Source organism: Mesoplodon bidens, assembly GCF_964165515.1.
Source record: "Mesoplodon bidens genome assembly, chromosome: X".
Taxonomy (NCBI): domain Eukaryota; kingdom Metazoa; phylum Chordata; class Mammalia; order Artiodactyla; family Ziphiidae; genus Mesoplodon; species Mesoplodon bidens.
In genome coordinates, this window is record NC_138163.1 from 86,675,838 (window position 1) to 86,699,568 (window position 23,731).

Below are 23,731 nucleotides of genomic sequence, written 5' to 3' on the forward strand. Positions count from 1 at the left end.
AGGATTAGGGGATTTAAACAAGGGTGTGCACTCCTATTTTAGAGATGTTGCTCTGGAAATTAAGGTAGGGGTGGCCTAGTTTGGAAGTGTAAAGAAAAGAGAAGACTCTTAGAATCCTAGCAGGTCACAAAAGGCTCATAAAGTTCCTCCAGTATTAATCAACCCTTTCAGTTTTATGGACTGAGACCCTAGAGAGGTCAAGCGAACAGATCACGCAGATAATAAAGTGACAAAGTTTAAATCTGAAGGTCTGCCCTGATTCTCAGTCTAGTGCCTTGATTACTACTCCCTGGTTTTGAACTTAAGTATGATCAGCAAAAAACGACTACAGGGATGGGCATAGCAAGTGTGAATAGCAAGAAAATGAAAGATCAGAAGAGAAGGTGTTAAGCTGGGTTCTTGGGGGATGGCTTTGTTTTCTCCACATTTGTAACTACAGAGTTTTGCAAACTTTACTACTAAAAACAGACGAACAAAAGAACATCCCTTGGTCAGAAGGCCAAGAATGGTTAGTGGTAAGAGAGTTTGAGGGAGTGCGTGCTAAGGAAGCTTATTCTGTCTGAGAAGAAAACATGTGGCCCAATTCCTAAAGAACAGGTCAGAAAGCTGAGGTTTCTGCCTATTTGGCTAACCACAGCCTCCACCTCGAAAGATGTACTCCAGCGCCCTCTGCTGAATCCTAAAAGCTGGTCTCCCTAGCTATTGCTGACGCAGACAGTAGGAGAAGCCAAAATGGCGGCGACGCCCCCACACGCCGTACTGTAGAGGATGACGGGAAGGATTCGGCAGCAATGACTGGAGGATGGACCCCGGGCACTGGCCGCTTAGTTTGGGGTTTTGGACCCCCAAGCTGTGACAGCACCTTCTTGTGAAAGCGCTTTGGAAATTTTAAAGAGGTCTCTAAGCTACAGGTATGGTGATGTTGTCATTACAGCAGACAGTCCAGTAGGCAGCGGTAGAGTGTAACATGAGAGCCTCAGCTGATCCCTATTTATTTCTAAAACTGGGTTGTTATGACAAGATTTGAGGCTAAATTAGAGTTTAAGATTGGGGGAATTTGGACTTTAAAGGAAGGAATTTTAATCTGAGATACCTATATGAGCCACATGGCAGGGATTTATGGCAGTGGTAAAGATCAGTTAGTGAGCTTCTTGAAATAGTATGTAAAAACATATATGTGTGAATTTCTGTGTATTTCGTGGGAGAGAGGGTCCAAAGCTTTAATCAGATTTTTCCAAAAGAGTTGGTGATCCTTCCTTTAAAAGATTAGGTTCTCCTAGGGGCAGAACAGGAATAAAGATGCAGACGTAGAGAATGGACTTGAAGAAATGGGCATGGGCAGGGGGAAGGGTAAGCTGGGACGAAGTGAGAGAATGGCATGGACATATATACACTACCAAACGTAAAATAGACAGCTAATGGGAAACAGCCACATAGCACAGGGAGATCAGCTCGGTGCTTTGTGACCACCTAGAGGGGTGGGATAGGGAGGGTGGGAGGGAGGTGCAAGAGGGAGGAGATATGGGGATATATGTATATGTATAACTGTTTAACTTTGTCATAAAGCAGAAAATAACACACCATTGTAAAGCAATTATACTCCAATAAAGATGTTAAAAAAAAAAAACTGGCAGGTAGCATGTGTCATTTTTTCCCTTCTCACTGTTTGTTATATGGATGTAACAACTGGAGTTCCAGTAACCATCTTGTGACCTTAAGGATGAAAATCATGTGCTAAGGATGATGGAGTCACCATACCAGCCCTGAACAGCCTACTATTAGATCTTTTTTACGTGGTGGAAAAATAAATGTCTATGTTATTTGAAAAAAAAAAATTAGGTTCTAGGCCAAAGATACCATACCATAATGATTATGCAAAACTTTAGAGCCAGACTCTCTGGGTTCATATCTTTACTAAGATCCCTAGCTGGATGACCTTAAGCAAGCATCTTAACCTGTCTGTGCTTCAGTTCCTCATCTGTAAAATGGGGATAATACCAATGCCTACCTCTGAGTGTTGTTATAAAATGAGTTTATTAACTCAGATTTTTTATAATAAGCATAAATTAACTAAAAATAATTTGATGGCTTCCCCAAGAGTTTGGTAAACCTTGGCAGCATTATAGTACATATACATATATATATATATATATATATATATATCATATAATATATATATCATATCATATATACATATATATATGTATCATGTTATTACACTTTCAACATCCATTCTGTCCTTTGATCCTCCTTATGATTTTATGAGGTTGGTTTACACATAAAGAAAATTGAAACAGAGACAAGCTAAATAACATATATAAGGTTGTCCTGGTCAGTGACTGATTTGGGATTCTAGAACCAGGTCTGCCAGATTCTTGGCCTAGTGCTCTTTTCATTATGCCATGATGGACTTGTGCAAAGGACATTATGGAAACGTGGGTTAAACCCTGACTGACTGATTAGAGTCAGTCTAACACTGACTCTCATTTTAGAGTTGGGAAAAGAAATGCTCAGGTGGTTCTGTATCCAGCCTGGGCTTGAATACATGTGTCACGGAACAAATTGCATATTTGGCAACCCAATCTCATTTATAGAAGGGTAACTTCATTGTAATTTCACCTATTAACATTCAGACTTGTGCAGGTTTCTCACGTGTTAAAGGAAAATTAAAAGTTTTCCTTGACACTGGTTTCTCTCCAGCTATCACCTTCTTTCCTTCTCTTCTCAGCAGGCTTCAAGAAGAGGGCTGTTTATTCAGGATTTCAAAGCTTTCGCTTTCTGCTTCACCTATCAATTGACTTCCCTAAGCATTCTATTAGTGTCCTTCTCATTGGCAAAGCTAGTAGACACTCTTTTGACCCTTATGCTACTTTTAACCCTGTTGACCTATAAGGTACCATACTGTTCTCATTTTTCTTTAGCTTCTCTGTCCTTTCCTTATACATTTTCTTCTATGGTTTATTTTCCTCTGTCTAATCCTTATTTACAAAGATATGTCCTTGGCCTTCTCCCTTTCTTATGTTACATTCATTCCCTGGAAAATCTCATCCCCTCACTCAGTTTCAACACCTGGAGCTAATGGCTATTAAATTTATGTCTACATCCCAGGCTCTTTTCCCCAACTCCACACTCATATATCAAACTTCCTAGCATATATTTCACAAGCAACTCCAACTCATTATTCTAAAACCAAACTAATCATTTTACCCTTGCCTCTTATCTGAAGTGCTACCATCCAACTTAGTCACCAAAGCCAGAAACCTGGCTATAATTTTTGATTCCTCTTTCTACCTTAACTCATATATCATCAATTTATCCATTCATTTAACAAATACTGAGTACCTACTTTGTTCCCAGCATTATGCTATGAGATGAGGATATAGCATCTAGGTCAGTTCCTAGGAAAGCCTCTGCCTTCATGCAACTTTCACTCAAGTACTGAGCTCAGTATTAAGCTGTGATTCACATACTAAATTAATCAAAATTTTAAATTGTGAAAATGAGAATAATAATGTGCTATGAGAGCACATCACCTGGGATCATGTAAGGCTTCCCTGAGGAGGTGATGTTTGAGTTGAAGGCTGAGGAGTGAATAGGAATTAATTAGATAAAGAGAGGGAAGAGAGCATGAGCAGGAGAGAGAGCATGTGTACAAAGCCCTGAGGCAGTGAGGAGGGTGATGTATTTGAGAATCAAAAAGAAGACCAGTGTGTAGTTGGCATGTAGAGAAACACAGGACAAAGTGGCATGAGACAAGGGAGGAGAGGTGGGCAGGAGCTTTATATGCCACAGAAAGAATTTGGACTTTTTCTTGAGATTAATGAGAAGCTATTAAAGAGTTTTCATCAGGGAAGTGACATGGTCAAATCTGGGTTTTGAAAAGATCACTCTGCCTGCTGAATAGCATATCAGAAGATTGGGGAGGCAAGTTAGGATGCTTTGGAGGTAAATGAGGCAAGAGAGGTGGTGGCTTCTATTGGATTTGTCACAGTGAGGGTCAGAGAGAGGAGTATATTAAGGGGTTAATTAGGAAGTAAAAGTAATAGGACATAGAGACTGATTAGATATGAGGGTAGGAGGTGGCAAGGTAGAGAGAATAGAAGTCCCAGGTTCCTAGTTTCTATCTTGAACAACTAAGTGAATGGTGGTATCATTTTCTGAGTTTGGAATACTACAAAGATAAACAAATTTGGGGTACAAATAGATGATTTTTAGATATCATAACTTAATTTGAAACATTTTTTACTTTCTTGGTGATACATAAAATAATAATGCCTCTTGCAATGGATGACATTAATTTTAGTTAAATTTTCTTGATGAAACCAAGAACATGGTTGAGATCACCCAGGGAGAGAATACAGACTCAGAAGAAAAGGGAGCAGAGGCCTGAGACTTGAGGATTTCTAATGTTTAAATATCCAGGAGAGGGATATGAACTGGCAAAAAGACAGAGAAAGAACAGGAAGGGGATGTGAAATCCCAGTTTTATTTTCTTTTTTAAAAACTAATTAATTACTTAATTATTTTAGAACATAGTTGATTTACAATATTATATTAGTCCTAGGTGTCCAACATAGTGATTCAATATTTTTATAGATTACACTCATTTAAAGTTATTATAAAATATTGGCTATATTCCCCAGGCTGTACAATATATCCTTATATCTTATTTATTTTTTACATAGTAGTTTGTACCTCTTAATACCCTACCCCTGTCTTGCCCCTCCCTGCTTCTGTCTCCCTACTGGTAGCCACTCGTTTGTTCTCTATATCTGAGTCTGTTTCTGTTGTTTATTCATTCACTTTGGTTTTTAGATTCCACATATAAGTGATAACATATAGTTTTTGTCTTTCTCTGCATATCATATTACACTAATACACTATGCACTGTACCTTCCAGATCCATCCGTGTTGTTGCAAATGGCAAGACTTCACTCTTTTTTACAGCTGAGTAATATTCCATTGTATATATGTATACAACACCTTCTTTATCCATTCATCTGTTGATGGACACTTAGATTGCTTGCATATATTGGCTAGTGTAAATAATGCTGCTATGAACATTGGGGTGCATATATCTTTTCAAATTAGTGTTTTTGTTTGTTTTGGCTATATACTCAGACATGGGATTACTGCATCATTTGGTAGTTCTATTTTTAGTTTTTTGAGGAATCTCCAAACTGTTTTCCACAGTGGATGTACCAATTTACATTCCCACTACTAGGGTTCCCTTTTCTCCACATCCTCACTTAAATTTGTTATTTGTGGTCTTTTTGATGATAGTAATTCTGACAGTTGTGAGATGATACCTCATTTTGGTTTTAATTTGCAATTCCCTGATTATTACTGACTTTGAGAATCTTTCCCTGTGCCTGTTGACCATCCATATGTCTTCTTTGGAAATATGTCTATTCAGGTCTTCTTCCCATTTTGAAATCAGGTTGTTTGGTTTTTTTTAGATTAAGTTATATAAGCCATTTATATATTTTATATATTAATCCCTTATTGGACATATCACTTGCAAATGCTTTTCCCATTCAGTAGGTTGTCTTTTTGTTTTGTTGATGGTTTCCTTTGCTGAGCAAAGGCTTTTAAGTTTAATTATGTCCCATTTGTTTATTTTTGCTTGTCTTTATCTTTGCGTGAAGAGATAGATCCAAAAAAATATTGTTGTGTCTTATGTAAAAGAGTGTTCTGCCTATGTTTTCTTCTAGTTTTATGGTTTTCAGTCATACATTTATGTCGTTAGTCCATTTTGAGTTTGCATTTGTATATAGTGTGAGAAAATGTTCTAATTTCATTATTTTTCATGTAACTGTCCAGTTTTTCCAGCACCACTTATTGAAGACACTGTCTTTTCCACATTTTATGTTTTTGCCTCCTTTGTTGTAGACTAATTGACAATAAGTGCATGGGTTTATTTCTGGGCTCCCTATTCCTTTCTATTGATCTATGTGTCCATTTTTGTGCCAGTACCATGCTGTTTTGATTACTGTAGCTTTGTAGTCTGTCTGAAATCAGGGAGCATGATACCTCCAACTTTGCTCTTTTTTCTCAAGATTGATTTGGCTATTTGGGATCTTTTGTGGTTCCATATTAAGTTTAGTATTATTTGTTCTAGTTCTGTGAAAAATGTCATGGGTATTTTGATAGGGATTTTATTAAATCTGTAGATTGCTTTGGGTAGTATGGCTCTTTTAACATTATTAGTCCTTGCAATCCATGAACATGGGTTATCTTCATAGTTTTATAGTTTTCAGAATATGGGTCTTTATTCCTAGTTTATTATTTTTGATACAATTTAAATAGGATTGTTTTCTTGCTTTCTCTTTCTGAGAGTTCATACTAGTGTATAGACAAGCAATGTATTTCTATGTATTAATCTTGTATCCTACATCTTTACCGAATTCATATATTACTTTTAATAGTTTTTTGGTGGAGACTTCTTGGCTTTCTATATATAGTATCATGTCATCTACAAACAGTGACAGTTTTACTTCTTTTCTTCCACTTTGGATCCCATTTATTTCTTATTCTTGTCTGATTGCTGTGGCTAGGGCTTGCAGTATTTTGTTAAATAGAAGTGGTGAGGTGCACATCCTTGTATCATTCTTGATTTTAGAGGAAAAGCTTTCAGCTTTTCAATACTGAGTATGATGTAAGCTGTGGGTTTGTTATAAATGCCCTTTATTATGTTGAGTTGTGTTCCCTCTATAACACATTCATTCAGAATTTTTATCATGAATGGATGTTGAATTTTGTCAAATGCTTTTACTCTGTCTATTGGGGTGATCATGTGATTTTTATCCTTCCTTTGGTTAATGTGGTATAACAAATTGATTGATTTGTGGATAATAAATCATACTTGCATCCCTGGAATAAAACCCACTTAATCGTGGTGTATGACCCTTTGTATATATTGTTGAATTTGGTTTGCTAATATTTTGTTGAAGATTTTTGCATTCATATTAATCAGGGATTCTGACATGTAATTTTTTTGTTTGTAGTGTCTTTGTTTTCAGATCAGGGTAATGGTGGCCTCATAGAATGAGTTTGTGAGTTTTTCCTCCTCTTTCATTTTTTGGAATAGTTTGAAAAGGATAGGTATTCACTCTTCTTTATATATTTGGTAGAATTCCCCTGTGAAGCTGTCCAGTGTAGTGATCAGTCTGTTCAGATTATCTATTTCTTCCTGATTCAGTTTTGAGTGTTGTATGTTTCTAGGAATTTATCTGTTTCTTCTAGGTTGCCGAATTTGTTGGCATACACCTGTTTGTAGTATTCTCTTAAGATTATATTTCTCTGATAATGGTTATTATTTCTCCTCTTTCTTTTTTTAGTTTGTTTATTTGGGTCCTCTCTTTTTTATCTTAATGAGCCTGATGAAGGCTTATCTATTTTGTTTATCTTTAAAAATAAAAAGCTCTTTGTTTCATTGATCTTTTCTATTTTTTTGTCTCATTTATTTCCTCTCTGACATTTATTATTATATTTTTCCTTCTGCTGACATTGGGCTTTGTTTGTTCTTCTTTTTCTAATTCCTTTAAATGGTAGATGGTAGGTTAGTTGTTTCCTTGAGAGTTTTCTCATTTCTTGAGGTATGCCTGTATTGCTATAAACTTCCCTTTTAGAAATGTTTTTACTGTGTCCCACAAATTTTGGAAAGTTGTGTTTTTATTTTAATTTGTCTTGAGGTATTTACTTATTTCCTCTTTAATTTCTTCATTGACCCATTGGCTTTTTAGTTGCCTGTTTAGTCTCCACGTGTTTGTGTTTTTCCCAGTTTTCTTCTCATAATTGATTATTTTCATAATGTTGTGTTCAGAAACGTTTTTTGGTATAATTTCTGTTCTCTTAAATTTGTTGAGACTTGTTTTATGGCCTAGCATGTGATCTCTCCTGGAGAATGTTCCATGTGCACTTGAAGAGAATGTGTATTCTTCTGTTTTTGGATGGAATGCCCTGTAGATATCTAGTAAGTCCAGTTGGTCTAATGTATCATTTAAGGCCACTCTTTCCTTAATTATTTTCTGTCTGGATGATCTATCTGTTGATATCAGTGGGGTGTCATAGTCTCCCACTATTATTGTCAATTTCTCCCTTTATATCTGTTAATATTTGCTTTATATATTTAGGTTCTCCTATATTAGATGCATATATGTTAATGAATGCTATAGTCTCTTTTTGTAGTGATCCCTTTATCATTATATAATGCCCTTCCTTGTGTTTTGTTATAGACTTAAGAAAAAAGTCTACTTTTTCTGAGATGAGTATGACTACCCCAGGTTTCTTGTCATTTCCATTTGCATGGGATATTATTCTCCATCCTCTCACTTTCAGTCTGTGTGTGTCTTCATCTCTGAAGTGAGTCTCCTGTAAGCAACATATATATGGGTCTTTTGTTTTTATCCATTCAGACATTCTGTGTCTTTTGATTGGAGCATTTAGTCCTTTTACATTTAAAGTAATGATTGGTAGGTATGTACTTATTGCCATTTAGTTACTTGTTTTCTGGTTGTTTTTGTAGTTCTCTGTTATTTTCCTCTTTTTTTTAGTTTAGTCCCTTGTGGTTTGATGATTTTCTCTAGTGGTATGCTGTATTCCTTTCTCTCCAGTTTTTGTATATATATTGTAGAATTTTGGTTTTTGGTTACCATGGTGTTCGTATATATTGAACCATAACTATATATACTTGTTTTAAACTGATAATCATTTAAGTTCAAACACATTATAAAAGCTCCACATTTTTTATTCCCTTCCTCCACGTTTTGTGTTTTTGATGCTGTATTTTACATTGTCATGTATATCTCTTAACTGTTTATTATAATTACAGCTGCTTTTAAATTTTTTATCTTTTAATCTAATTTATTTAAGTGGTTGATCCACAGCCTTTACTATATATTTGCCTTTACTAATTGGATTTTTCATTTCCTATAAATTCTTCTTGTTGTAGCCTTTTCTTTTCCACTTGAAGAAAACCTTTTAATACTTATTGTAGGATCAGTTCAGTATTGATGAATTCTTTTAGTTTTTGCTTGTTGAGAAGTTCTCCAATCTCCCCTTCAATTCTGAATGGTAACCTTGCTGGGTAGAGTATCCTAGGCTGTAGGTTTTTCCCTTTCAGCATTTTAAATATATACTGCCACTCCTTTCTGTCCTGCAAAGTTTCTGCAGAAAAATCAGCTGATAGTTTTACGGAGTTCCTTTGTATGTGACTCTTTTTCTCTTGTTGCCTTTAGAATTCTCTCCTTATCTTTAACTTTCTACTTTAATTATCATTTGTCTTGGTGTGAGTCTCTTTGGGTTCATTCTTGTTTGGGGAACTCTATATGCTTCCTATACCTGGATATCTGTTTCCTTCTTCAGGTTCATGAAGCTCTTAGGCATAATTTTATCAAATACATTGTCTATCATTTTCTCTCTTTTCTCCTTTGTGACCCCTATAATGTGAATGTTAGTATGTTTTTATGTTGTCTCAGAGGTTTCTTCAACTGTCCTCATTTTTTAAGTTTTCTTCTTTCTGTTCTGATTGGGTGATTTCTATTATTCTATGTTCCAGGTCACTTATATGTTCTTCTGTATCCCCTAGTCTACTGTTAGCTCCTTCTAGTGTATTTTTCATTTCAGTTATTGTATTCTTCAGCTCTGATTGGTTCTCTTTTATATTTTCTATTTTCTTGTTAAAATTCTCATTGTGTTTATTCTTTTCCCAAGTTCAGTTAGCATTCTTATTACTAATGCTTTCATCTTTATCTGGTAAATTATCTCTTCTTTTAGTAGGGTTTTTGTGAATTTTTTTCGTGTTTTTTTATTTTGTTTGTTTGAAATACATTTCTTTGTCTTCTCATTTTGCTTAACTTTCTCTGTCTTTATGAAAGTAGGTGAAACAGTTACTTATCATGAGTTTGAAGGGGTGTCCTTGTGTGAGAGTGTCCCTGTGCAGTATGCATGTACCCAGTGGCTTTGGTGGGAGAGTTGGATCTGAGTGAACACAGGTCAGGTCATCACCCAGGGTGTGCTGGCAGTTACCACCTTGGTGGGAGGTAGGGATAGAGATGGAGGGACTAGATCCAGAGCCAGGGATGAGCTAGGGCTTCTCCTGTGTTCAGTGGCAGTCACTGCCCTATATGGGGTGGACTTGTAGCCCAAGGTGCTGGGGCAGAAGCCCTGAGGGCTGGGTCCAAGTTGGTTCCATTCCCTCTAAGTGTAGGTACCCTCCCCTTCCCTCTGCAAAGGCACCTCTTCCCTATTGGAGAGCAGCACTAGAGCAAGAGGGACTGGGGTAGGTGGGCAGTGTGGGCCAGGGTACGTGCTGGGACAGTTCAGAAAAACCAGTTAAAGCCCCAGGTAGTTTCCAGTCTACTGTTGCCATGTGCCAGCAAGCGTCTCCCTCTTGGCATTCATAGGCAGGGTCAGGTCCAAGCTGGCTCCACTTTCTCCAAGTTCATGCACTCCCCCCACCCCAAAATAGCATTTCCACCTCAGTGGGGAGCAGTGCTGGAGCAAGAAGGAAAAGAGTGGGTGCCTGATGTGAGTGGGGCATGCTATGGGACAGTCTTGGCAAGCTATTCAAAACCCCAGGCAATGCTCAATCTCCTGCCTCTGCGTGCACCCTGGCAATGGCCACTCTGGCCCTGTTCAGAGGCAAGACCAGATCTGAGTGCACTCTCCTTGGCAATGGCATCTTCACCCCAATAACGAGTGGTGCCAGAGCCAGGGGGCTGGAACCAGCACCTGGCATGGGCCAGGGCCTGTGCTGGGATAATCCAGGCTAGTTGGTCAGAGCCCCAGGCAGTTTTCAATCTGCTGCCTCGGCATGTGTACTGGTAATGACTGCCTTCACCCTGTTCAGAGGCAGGATGAGGTCCAAGCTGGCTATGTTCTCTCTAAATGTGCACTCTCTCCTTGGCAATGGCAGCCTTCACCTTTATGGAGAGCTGTGAGGGAGCAAGAGGGGCTGGAGCAGGCACTCAGTGCAGGCTGTGGTGTTTTCTGGGGAAGTCATGGGAAAGTGGCTAGAGACCCAGATGTTTTCAGTCTGCTTCCTCTCCCTTGTTCCTGGGAGTAAGCAAGTGTGTGCATGTGCTCTTCACAAATGGAGTCTTGGTTTCTTACAGCCCTCCTGTAAGTCCCACTGGTTTTCAAGCCAGCTAAGGGGACTGATCTTTCCATTGTTGGACTCCAGGGCTGAGGTGCCCAACATGTGGCTCTAACCCCTCTTTCCCCAGGGAAGATCCCTGAGCCCATGATATCCCCTTCCTCTTCTGTGTCCACTGCTAGGGGTGTGGGTCCCTACCTGATTGCATCTCTTCCCTTACTTCCTGATTCTGTGTGGATTTTTCTTTATAGCTGTGGTTGTAGAAGAGCCTTTCTGTCAGTCTTCAGTTTGCCTTCAGAGAGAGCTGCTCTACCTATAGTTGTATCTTTGATGTGTATGTGGGGGAATGTGAGCTCAACGTCCTATACTCCACCATTTTTGATCTCCTTCCCTGTTTTTACTTTCTAGTTCCTCTTAACATCTTTTCTTCTACTTTTTAATTCTATCATCTGTTCTGTATTTGTTAGTGGTGTCTTTTTTGTTTTGGGAGGTTTTTCTTAGAGAGGTTTCCCTTCTCTTCTCATTCTAAGTGTGTGATGTAAAAATGAACATCTTTCGGGGCTTCCCTGGTGGCACAGTGGTTGAGAGTCCGCCTGCCGATGCAGGGGGCGCGGGTTAATGCCCTGGTCCGAGAGGATCCCACATGCCGCAGAGCGGCTGGTCCCGTGAGCCATGGCCGCTGAGCCTGCGCGTCCGGAGTCTGTGCTCCGCAACGGGAGAGGCCACAGCAGTGAGAGACCCGTGTACTGGAAAAAAAATAAAAAATAAAAAATAAAATAAAAAAAATAAAAATGAACATCTTTCATATGTTGGCACACTCAGATCTTAAGGGAGTAGGATCTTTTTTTTTTTTTTTTTTTGCGGTACGCAGGCCTCTCACTGCTGTGGCCTCTCTCGTTATAGAGCACAGGATCTGGATGCACAGGCCCAGAGGCCATGGCTCACGGGCCCAGCCACTCCATGGCATGTAGGATCCTCCTGGACTGGGGCACGAACCCGTGTCCCCTGCATTGGCAGGCGGACTCTCAACCACTGCGCCACCAGGGAAGCCCAGGAGTAGGATCCTTTGTTAATAGATCCGGCCATCAGGTGATGGTCATCTAACCATTATTATTATTTGTTGTAACTGATCCATTTTAGAACAGGTGGAAAGACTCTCCCTTATGATCAACATCTGGTCAATAAAGTTCTCTTACAGTCAAGTATCTACAAAGGCTTATATAGGCAGTGGTAATCTTTCACCTTGATTTTTGAGCATTAACCACAAGGTTCAAGACCAGGAAACGATGGACTACAGAGTCATTAGGTTGAGCTGGCTAAGATTTTTCCCACAAGCTGGCCACATTGTTTCACCCAACCATGGGCTGATTGGCAAGAAGGATCTAGGGACATAGTCAAGCTAATTATAACACAGGGACAACTGTCACTTTTATCAACTGTAATACTTGACCAGGATAAAGCATATTTCTAGTTCATTCACTCTGATAGTGGACCACATAATTTGGTCACTTTAGGCTATAGATACAAGGTTTTGGTCTTGGACATGTGAGGAAACTCAATCTCTCATACTGCTGAAGACACCCAAGTCATTTAATCCTAGACCAGACATCTGAGTTTATTTGAATGACACAGGAATTCTCTAACACATATTCATGATTAGCTGTATTAGATGACCAGGAAGTTGAATGGTGTCTTCATACTTGACAAGGAATTTGGGATAAGCTGAAGTGGTATCAATATAACTTGTATCAAAGTTTTCAAGTCACTGTACATGTTTCTAGAAGACTCAGTTCTCTATGCCTAGGGAGACACTGCAGAACCACTAACTACTTCCACTTCAGACTCCTCCCATTCCTAGGAATTCCCTTTTCCATCACAACACACCAAAAATTTAAAAAAAGAAAAATTTCGGGCTTCCCTGGTGGCGCAGTTGTTGAGAGTCCACCTGCCGATGCAGGGGATGTGGGTTTGTGCCCTAGTCTGGGAAGATCCCACATGCCGTGGAGCTGCTGGGCCCATGAGGCATGGACACTGAGCCTGCGCGTCCAGAGCCTGTGCTTTGCAATGGGAGAGGCCACAACAGTAAGAGGCCTGTGTACTACAAAAAAAAAAAAGAAAGAAAAGAAAAGAAAAGAAAAATTTCAAGGAAAACTTGTTTATTTTTTATTGGGTGCATTTTATCTTAAACTTATCTTTTATGCTTACTTTTCTTCAAATTTGGCTACATTACATTGCCTTTTTTTAACATCTTTATTGGAGTATAATTGCTTTACAATGGTGTGTTAGATTCTGCTTTATAACAAAGTGGATCAGCTATACATCTACATATATCCCCATATCTCCTCCCTCTAGCATCTCCCTCCCACTCTCCCTATCCCAACCCTCTAGGTGGTCACAAAGCACCGAGCTGTTCTGCCTGTGCTATGTGGCTGCTTTCCACTAGCTATCTATTTTACATTTAGTAGTGTATATATGTCCGTTTCACTCTCTCCTTCATCACAGTTTACCCTTCCCCCACCCTGTGTCCTCAAGTCCATTCTATACGTCTATGTCTTTATTCCTGTCCTGACCCTAGGTTTTTCAGAGACTTTTTTTTTTTAGATTCCATATATATGTGTTAGCATACAGTATTTGTTTTTCTCTTTCTGACTTACTTCATTCTGTATGATAGACTCTAGGACAATCCACCTCACTACAAATAACTCACTTTAGTTTTTTTTTTTTTATGGCTGAGAAATATTCCATTGTATATATGTGGCGCATCTACTTTATCCATTAATCTGTCAATGGACAGTTAGGTTGCTTCCATGTCTGGCTATTGCAAATTGAGCTTCAATGAACACTGTGGTACATCACTCCTTGAATTATGGTTTTGTCAGGATATATGCCCAGTAGTGGGATTGCTGGGTCATATGGTAGTTTTACTTATTGTTTTTTAAGGAACCTCCATACTGTTCTCTATAGTAGCTGTATTAATTTACATTCCCACCAACAGTGCAAGAGGGTTCCCTTTTCTCCACACCCTCTCCAGCATTATTGTTTGTAGATTTTTTGATGATGGCCATACTGACCAGTGTGAGAGGATATCTCATGTAGTTTTGATTTGCATTTATCTAATGATTAATGATGTTGAACATCCTTTCATATGTTTGTGGGCTATCTGTATATCTTCCTTGGAGAAATGTCTACTTAGGTTTTCTGCATATTTTCTTTTTATTTATTTATTTATTTATTTATTTTCAATTTTTTGCTTCATAACAAATTTAATCAGTTATACATGTACATATGTTCCCATATCCCCTCCCTTTTGCGTCTCCCTCCCACCCTCCCTATCCCACCCCTCCAGGCGGTCACAAAGCACCGAGCTGATCTCCCTGTGCTATGCGGCTGCTTCCCACTAGCTATCTACCTTACATTTGGTAGTGTATATATGTCCATGCCGCTCTTTCACTTTGTCACAGCTTAACCTTCCCCCTCCCCATATCCTCAAGTCCATTCTCTAGTAGGTCTGTGTCTTTATTCCTGTCTTACCACTATGTTCTTCATGACATTTTTCTTTCTTAAATTCCATATATATGTGTCAGCATAGAGTATTTGTCTTTCTCTTTCTGACTTACTTCACTCTGTATGACAGACTCTAGGTCCATCCACCTCATTACAAATAGCTCAATTTCATTTCTTTTTATGGCTGAGTAATATTCCATTGTATATATGTGCCACATCTTCTTTACCCATTCATCTGATGATGGACACTTAGGTTGTTTCCATCTCCAGGCTATTGTAAATAGGGCTGCTATGAACATTTTGGTACATGTCTCTTTTTGAATTATGGTTTTCTCAGGGTATATGCCCAGTAGTGGGATTACTGGGGCATATGGTAGTTCTATTTGTAGTTTTTTTAAGGAACCTCCATACCGTTCTCCATAGTGGCTGTACCAATTCACATTCCCACCAGCAGTGCAAGAGTGTTCCTTTTTTTCCACACCCTCTCCAGCATTTATTGTTTCTAGATTTCTTGATGATGGCCATTCTGACTGGTGTGAGATGATATCTCATTGTAGTTTTGATTTGCATTTCTCTAATGAGCAAAGATGTTGAGCATCCTTTCATGTGTTTGTTGGCAGTCTGTATATCTTCTGTGGAGAAATGTCTATTTAGGTCTTCTGCCCATTTTTGGATTGGGTTGTTTGTTTTTTTGCCATTGAGCTGCATGAGCTGCTTATAAATTTTGGAGATTAATCCTTTGTCAGTTGCTTCATTTACAAATATTTTCTCCCATTCTGAGGGTTGTCTTTTGGTCTTGTTTATGGTTTCCTTTGCTGTGCAAAAGCTTTTAAGTTTCATTAGGTCCCATGTGTTTATTTCTGTCTTTATCTCCATTGCTCTAGGAGGTGGGTCAAAAAGGATCTTGCTGTGATTTATGTCATAGAGTGTTCTGCCTATGTTTTCCTCTAAGAGTTTGATAGTGTCTGGCCTTACATTTAGGTCTTTAATCCATTTTGAGCTTATTTTTGTGTATGGTGTTAGGGAGTGATCTAATCTCATACTTTTACATGTCCCTATCCAGTTTTCCCAGCACCACTTATTGAAGAGACTGTCCTTTCTCCACTGTACATTCCTGCCTCCTTTATCAAAGATAAGGTGACCATATGTCCGTGGGTTTATCTCTGGGCTTTCTATCCTGTTCCATTGATCTATCTTTCTGTTTTTGTGCCAGTACCATACTGTCTTGATTACTGTAGCTTTGTAGTATAGTCTGAAGTCAGGGAGCCTGATTCCTCCAGCTCCATTTTTCGTTCTCAAGATTGCTTTGGCTATTCGGGGTCTTTTGTGTTTCCATAAAAATTGTGAAATTTTTTGCTCTAGTTCTGTGAAAAATGCCAGTGGTAGTTTGAGAAGGATTGCATTGAATCTGTAGATTGCTTTGGGTAGTAGAGTCATTTTCACAATGTTGATTCTTCCAATCCAAGAACATGGTACATCTCTCCATCTATTTGTATCATCTTTAATTTCTTTCATCAGTGTCTTATAATTTTCTGCATACAGGTCTTTTGTCTCCTTAGGTAGGTTTATTCCTAGATATTTTATTCTTTTTGTTGCAGTGGTAAATGGGAGTGTTTTCTTGATTTCACTTTCAGATTTTTCATCATTAGTATATAGGAATGCCAGAGATTTCTGTGCATTAATTTTGTATCCTGCAACTTTACCAAATTCATTGATTAGCTCTAGTAGTTTTCTGGTAGCATCTTTAGGATTCTCTATGTATAGTATCATGTCATCTGCAAACAGTGACAGCTTTACTTCTTCTTTTCCAATTTGGATTCCTTTTATTTCCATTTCTTCTCTGATTGCTGTGGCTAAAACTTCCAAAACTATGTTGAATAAGAGTGGTGAGAGTGGGCAACCTTGTCTTGTTCCTGATCTTAGTGGAAATGGTTTCAGTTTTTCACCATTGAGGACAATGCTGGCTCTGGGTTTGTCATATATGGCCTTTATTATGCTGAGGAAAGTTCCCTCTATGCCTACTTTCTGCAGGGTTTTTATCATAAATGGGTGTTGAATTTTGTCAAAAGCTTTCTCTGCATCTATTGAGATGATCATATGGTTTTTCTCCTTCAATTTGTTAATATGGTGTATCACGTTGATTGATTTGCGTATATTGAAGAATCCTTGCATTTCTGGAATAAACCCCACTTCATCATGGTGTATGATCCTTTTAATGTGCTGTTGGATTCTGTTTGCTAGTATTTTGTTGAGGATTTTTGCATCTATGTTCATCAGTGATATTGGCCTGTAGTTTTCTTTCTTTGTGACATCCTTGCCTGGTTTTGGTATCAAGGTGATGGTGGCCTCGTAGAATGAGTTTGGGAGTGTTCCTCCCTCTGCTATATTTTGGAAGAGTTTGAGAAGGATAGGTGTTAGCTCTTCTCTAAATGCTTGATAGAATTCGCCTGTGAAGCCATCTGGTCCTGGGCTTTTGTGTGTTGGAAGATTTTTAATCACAGTTTCAATTTCAGTGCTTGTGATTGGTCTGTTCATATTTTCTATTTCTTCCTGATTCAGTCTTGGCAGGTTGTGCATGTCTAAGAATTTGTCCATTTCTTCCAGGTTGTCCATTTTATTGGCATAGACTTGCTTGGAGTAATCTCTCATGATCTTTTGTATTTCTGCAGTGTCAGTTGTTACTTCTCCTTTTTCATTTCTAATTCTATTGATTTGAGTCTTCTCCCTTTTTTTCTTGATGAGTCTGGCTAATGGTTTATCAATTTTGTTTATCTTCTCAAAGAACCAGCTTTTAGTTTTATTGATCTTTGCTATCATTTCCTTCATTTCTTTTTCATTTTTTTCTGATCTGATTTTTATGATTTCTTTCCTTCTGCTAACTTTGGGATGTTTTTGTTCTTCTTTCTCTAATTGCTTTAGGTGCAAGGTTAGGTTGTTTATTCGAGATGATTCCTGTTTCTTAAGGTGGGATTGTATTGCTATAAACTTCCCCCTTAAAACTGATTTTGCTGCGTCCCATAGGTTTTGGGTCGTCGTGTCTCCATTGTCATTTGTTTCTAGGTATTTTTTAATTTCCCCTTTGATTTCTTCAGTGATCACTTTGTTATTAAGTAGTGTATTGTTTAGCCTCCATGTGTTTGTATTTTTTACAGCTCTTTTCCTGTAATTGATATCTAGTCTCATAGCATTGTGGTCGGAAAAGATACTTGATACAATTTCAATTTTCTTAAATTTACCAAGGCTTGATTTGTGACCCAAGATATGATCTATCCTGGAGAATGTTCCATGAGCACTTGAGAAAAATGTGTATTCTGTTGTTTTTGGATGGAATGTCCTATAAATATCAATTAAGTCCATCTTGTTTAATGTATCATTTAAAGCTTGTGTTTCCTTATTTATTTTCATTTTGGATGATCTGTCCATTGGTGAAAGTTGGGTGTTAAAGTCCCCTACTATGATTGTGTTACTGTCGATTTCTCCTTTTATGGCTGTTAGTATTTGCCTTATGTATTGAGGTGCTCCTATGTTTGGTGCATAAATATTTAAAATTGTTATATCTTCTCCTTGGATCGATCCCTTGATCATTATGTAGTGTCCTTCTTTGTCTCTTCTAGTAGTCTTTATTTTCAAGTCTATTTTGTCTGATATGAGAATTGCTACTCCAGCTTTCTTTTGGTTTCCATTTGCATGGAATATCTTTTTCCATCCCCTTACTTTCAGTCTGTATGTGTCTCTAGGTCTGAAGTGGGTCTCTTGTAGACAGCATATATATGGGTCTTGTTTTTGTATCCATTCAGCCAATCTGTGTCTTTTGGTGGGAGCATTTAGTCCATTTACATTTAAGGTAATTATTGATATGTATGTTCCTATTCCCATTTTCTTAATTGTTTTGGGTTCGTTATTGTAGGTCTTTTCCTTCTGTTGTGTTTCTTGCCTAGAGAAGTTCCTTTAGCATTTGTTGTAAAGCTGGTTTGGTGGTGCTGAACTCTCTCAGCTTTTGCTTGTCTGTAAAGGTTTTAATTTCTCCATCAAATCTGAATGAGATCCTTGCTGGGTAGAGTAATCTTGGTTGCAGGTTTTTCTCCTTCATCACTTTAATTATGTCCTGCCACTCCCTTCTGGCTTGTAGAGTTTCTGCTGAGAGATTAGCTGTTATCCTGATGGGGATTCCCTTGTGTGTTATTTGTTGTTTTTGCCTTGCTGCTTTTAATATGATTTCTTTGTGTTTAATTTTTGACAGTTTGATTAATATGTGTCTTGGCGTATTTCTCCTTGGATTTATTCTGTATGGGACTCTCTGTGCCTCCTGGACTTGATTAACTATTTCCTTTCCCATATTGGGGAAGTTTTCAACTATAATCTCTTCAAATATTTTCTCAGTCCCTTTCTTTTTCTCTTCTTCTTCTGGAACCCCTATAATTCGAATGTTGGTGCGTTTAATGTTGTCCCAGAGGTCTCTGAGACTGTCCTCTGTTCTTTTCATTCTTTTTTCTTTATTTTGCTCTGCAGCAGTTATTTCCACTATTTTATCTTCCACCTCACTTATCTGTTCTTCTGCCTCAGTTATCCTGCTATTGATCCCATCTAGAGTATTTATTATTTCATTTATTGTGTTTTTAATTGATGCTTGATTCATCTTTAGTCCTTCTAGGTCCTTGTTAACTGTTTCTTGCATTTTGTCTATTCTATTTCCAAGATTTTGGATCTGGGAAATAGAATCTTTGATCATCTTTAACATCATTATTCTGAATTCTTTTTCAGGTAGACTGCCTATTACCTCTTCATTTGTTAGATCTGGTGGGTTTTTATCTTGCTCCTTCTCCTGCTGTGTGTTTTTCTGTCTTCTCATTTTGCTTATGTCACTGTGTTTGGGGTCTCCTTTTTGCAGGCTGCAGGTTCGTAGTTCCCGTTGTTTTTGGTGTCTGTCCCCAGTGGCTAAGGTTGGTTTAGTGGGTTGTGTAGGCTTCCTGGTGGAGGGGACTAGTGCCTGTGTTCTGGTGGGTGAGGCTGGATCTTGTCTTTCTGGTGGGCAGGTCCACGTCTGGTGGTGTGTTTTGGGGTGTCTGTGGACTTTTTATGATTTTAGGCAGCCTCTCTGCTAATGGGTGACGTTGTGTTACTGTCTTGCTAGTTGTTTGGCATAGGGTGTCCAGCACTGTAGCTTGCTGGTCGTTGAGTGAAGCTGGGTGCTGGTGTTGAGATGGAGATCTCTGGGAGATTTTCGCCGTTTGATATTATGTGGAGCTGGGAGGTCTCTTGTGGACCAGTGTCCTGAAGTTGGCTCTCCCACCTCAGAGGCACAGCACTGACTCCTGGCTCCTCAATTTGGGATGATTTGTTGTCCATTCATGTATTCCACAGATGCAGGGTACATCAAGTTGATTGTGGAGCTTTAATCTGCTGCTTCTGAGGCAGCTGGGAGAGGTTTCCCTTTCTCTTCTTTGTTCTCACAGCTCCTGAGTCTCAGCTTTGGATTTGGCCCCGCCTCTGCGTGTAGGTCACCGGAGGGCGTCTGTTCTTCGCTCAGACAGGACAGGGTTAAAGGAGCAGCCTCTTCGGGGACTCTGGCTCACTCAGGCCGGGCGGGAGGGAGGGGCACCGAGTGCGGGGCGAGCCTGCAGCGGCACAGGTTGGCGTGACGTTGCACCAGCCTGAGGCGCGCCGTGCGTTCTCCCAGGTTAGCCGCCCCTGGATCCCGGGACCCCGGCAGTGGCGGGCTGCACAGGCTCCCGGAAGGGCAGTGTGGACAGTGACCTGCGCTCGCACACAGGCTTCTTGGCGGCGGCAGCAGCAGCCCCAGCGTTCCATGCCCGTCTCTGGGCTCCGCGCTTTCAGTCGTGAGTCGCGCCCGTCTGTGGAGCCCCTTTAAGCAGCGCTCTTAATCCCCTCTCCTCGCGCACCAGGAAACCAAGAGGGAAGAAAAAGTCTCTTGCCTCTTCGGCAGCTCCAGAGTTTTCCTGGACTCCCTGCCGGCTAGCTGTGGCTCATTAGCCCCCTTCCGGCTGAGTTCTCGCCGCCAGTCCCAGTCCTCTCCCTGCGCTCTGACCGAAGCCCGAGCCTCAGCTTCCAGCGCCGCCGGGGCGAGCAGACAAGCCTCTCGGGCTGGTGAGTGCCGCTCGGCACCGATCCTCTGTGCGGGAATCTCTCCGCTTTGCCCTACCCAGGTATGTGGGGAGTTTCTTGCCTTTTGGGAGGTCTGGGGTCTTCTGCCAGCGTTCAGTAGGTGTTCTGTAGGAGTTGTTCCACGTGTAGCTGTATTTCTGGTGTATCCGTGGGGAGGACGGTGATCTCCGCGTCTTACTCTTCTGCCATCTTACCCGGAAGCTTCTGCATATTTTCGAATTAGTTTCTTTTTTTTTTTTTTTTTTTTGATATTGAGCTGCAAGAGCTACTTGTAAATTTTGGAGATTAATCCTTTCTCAGTTTCTTCATTTGCGAATATTTTCTCCCATTCTGAGGGTTGTCTTTTCATCTTGTTTATGTTTTCCTTTGTTGTGCAAAAGCTTTTAAATTTCTTTAGGTCCCATTTGTTTATTTTTGTTTTTATTTCCATTTCTCTGGAAGGTGGTCAAAAAGGATCTTGCTGTGATTTATGTCATAGAGTGTTCTAGCTATGTTTTTCCTCTAAGAGTTCTATAGTGTCTGATCTTACATTTATGTCATTAATCCATTTTGAGTTTATTTTTGTGTATGGTATTAGGGAGTGTTCTAATTTCATTCTTTTACATGTAGTTGTCCAGTTTTCCCAGCACCACTTATTGAAGAGGCTGTCTTTTCTCCATTATATGTTCTTGCCTCCTTTATCAAAGATAAGGTGACCATATGTGCATGGTTTTATCTCTGGGCTTTCTATGCTGTCCCATTGATCTATATTTCTGTTTTTGTGCCTTTACCATACTGTCTTCATTACTGTAGCTTTGTAGTGTAGTCTGAAGTTCAGGAGCCTGATTCCTCCATCTCCATTATTCCTTCTCAAGATTGCTTTGGCTATTCAAGTTATTTTTGTTTCAGTACAAATGGTGAAAATTTTCTTCTAGTTCTCTGAAAAATGCAATTGGTAGTTTGATTGGGATTGCATTGAATCTGTACATTGCTTTGGGTAGTACACTCATTTTCACAATGTTGATTCTTCTAATCTAAGACTTGGTATTTCTCTCCATCTGTTTGTATCATCTTTAATTTCTTTCATCAGTGTTTTACAGTTTTCTTCATACAGCTTTTTGTCTCCTTAGGTAGGATTATTCCTAGGTATTTTATTCTTTTTGTTGTGATGGTAAATGGGGGTGTTTCCTTAATTTCTCTTTCAGATTTTTCATCGTCAGTGTGTAGGAATGCAAGAGAGTTCTGTGGATTAATTTTTTATCCTTGTACTTTACCAGATTCATTGATTAGCTGTAGTAGTTTTCTCGTGGCATATTTAGGATTCTGTACGTATAATATCATGTCGTCTGCAAACAGTGACAGCTTTACGCCTTCTTTCCTGATTTGGATTCCTTTTATTTATTTTTCTTCTGTGATTGCTGTGGCTATCCAAAACTATGTTGAATAATAGTGGTGAGGGTGGACAATCTTGTCTTGTTCCTAATCTTAGAGGAAATTGTTTCAGTTTCTCACCATTGAAAATGACATTGGCTGTGGGTTTTTGATATATGGCCTTTATTATGTTGAGGTAAGTTCCCTCTGTGCCTACTTTGAAGAGTTTTTATCATAAATGGGTGTTGAATTTTGTCAAAAGGTTTTTCTGCATCGCTTGAGATGATCATATGCTTTTTCTCCTTCAATTTGTTAATATGGTATATCACATTGACTGATTTGTGTATACTGAAGAATCCTTGCATTCCTGGGAAAAACTGCACTTCATCATGGTGTATGAACCTTTTAATATGGTGTTGTATTCTGGTTGCTAGTATTTTGTTGAGGATTTTTGCATGTGTATTCATCAGTGATATTTGCCTGTAGTTTTCTTTCTTTGTGACATGTCTGTCTGGTTTTGGTTTCAGGGTGATGGTGGCCTCTTAGAATGCATTGGGAGTGTTCCTCCCTCTGCTATATTTTGGAAGAGTTTGAGAAGCATAGGTGTTAGCTCTTCTCTAAATATTTGATAGAATACATCTGTGTAGCCATCTGGTCCTGGACATTTGTTTGTTGGAAGATTTTTAATCACATTCTCAATTTCAGTGCTGGTAATTTGTCTGATTATATTTTCTATTTCTTCCTGGTTCAGTCTCAGAAAGTTGTGCTTTACTAAGAATGTGTCCAGTTCTTCCAAGTTGTCCATTTTATTGACATATATTTGCTTGTAGTAATCGCTCATGATCTCTTGTATTTCTAGTGTCAGTTATTACTTCTCCTTTCTCATTTGTAATTCTATTGATTTGAGTCTTCTCCCTTTGTTTCTTGATGAGTCTGGCTAATGGTTTATCAATTTTGTTTATCTTCTCAAAGAACCGGCTTTTAGTTTTATTGATCTTTGCTATTGTTTTCTTCATTTCTTTTATAATTTATTTGTATTCTGATCTTTATGATTTCTTTCCTTCTGCTAATTTTGTGGGTTTTATGTTCTTCTTTCTCTAGTTGCTTTAGGTGTAAAGTTAGGTTGTTTATTTGAGATGTTTCTTGTTTCTTGAAGTAGGATTGTATTGCTATAAACTTCCCTCTTATAATTGCTTTTGCTGCATCCCATAGGTTTTGTATCATTGTGTTTTCATTGGCATTTTTTTCTAGGTATTTTTTATTTCCTTTTTGATTTCTTCGGTGATCTCTTGGTTATTTAGTAGTGTATTGTTTAGCCTTTATGTGTTTGTATTTATAACAGATTTTTTCCTGTAATTGCTATCTAGTCTCATAGCACTGTGGTCAGAAAATATACTTGATATGATTTCAATTTTCTTAAATTTACCAAGGATTGATTTGTGACCCAAGATATGATCTATCCTGGAAAATGTTCCATGAGCACTTGAGAAAAAAGTGTATTCTGTTGTTTTGGGATGGAATGTCCTATAAATATCAATTAAGTCCCTCTTGTTTAACGTGTCATTTAAAGCTTGTTTGTCCTTATTTATTTCCATATTGGATGATATGTCTATTGGTGAAAGTAGGGTGTTAAAGTCCCCTAATATGATTGTGTTA

The 23,731-nt window shown here is 38.9% G+C and overlaps 1 protein-coding gene across 1 annotated transcript in view; it reads left to right on the top strand.

Annotated features, from left to right (window-relative positions):
* Positions 1 to 846: 846 nt before the first annotated feature.
* Positions 847 to 23,731, top strand: part of EDA2R (ectodysplasin A2 receptor) — a gene marked incomplete at its 3' end in the record, with an annotated part of 115,690 nt that continues 92,805 nt past the window's right edge. Inside the window, exon 1 of the mRNA XM_081222509.1 lies at positions 847 to 911. The remainder of the gene's footprint in view (positions 912 to 23,731) is intronic.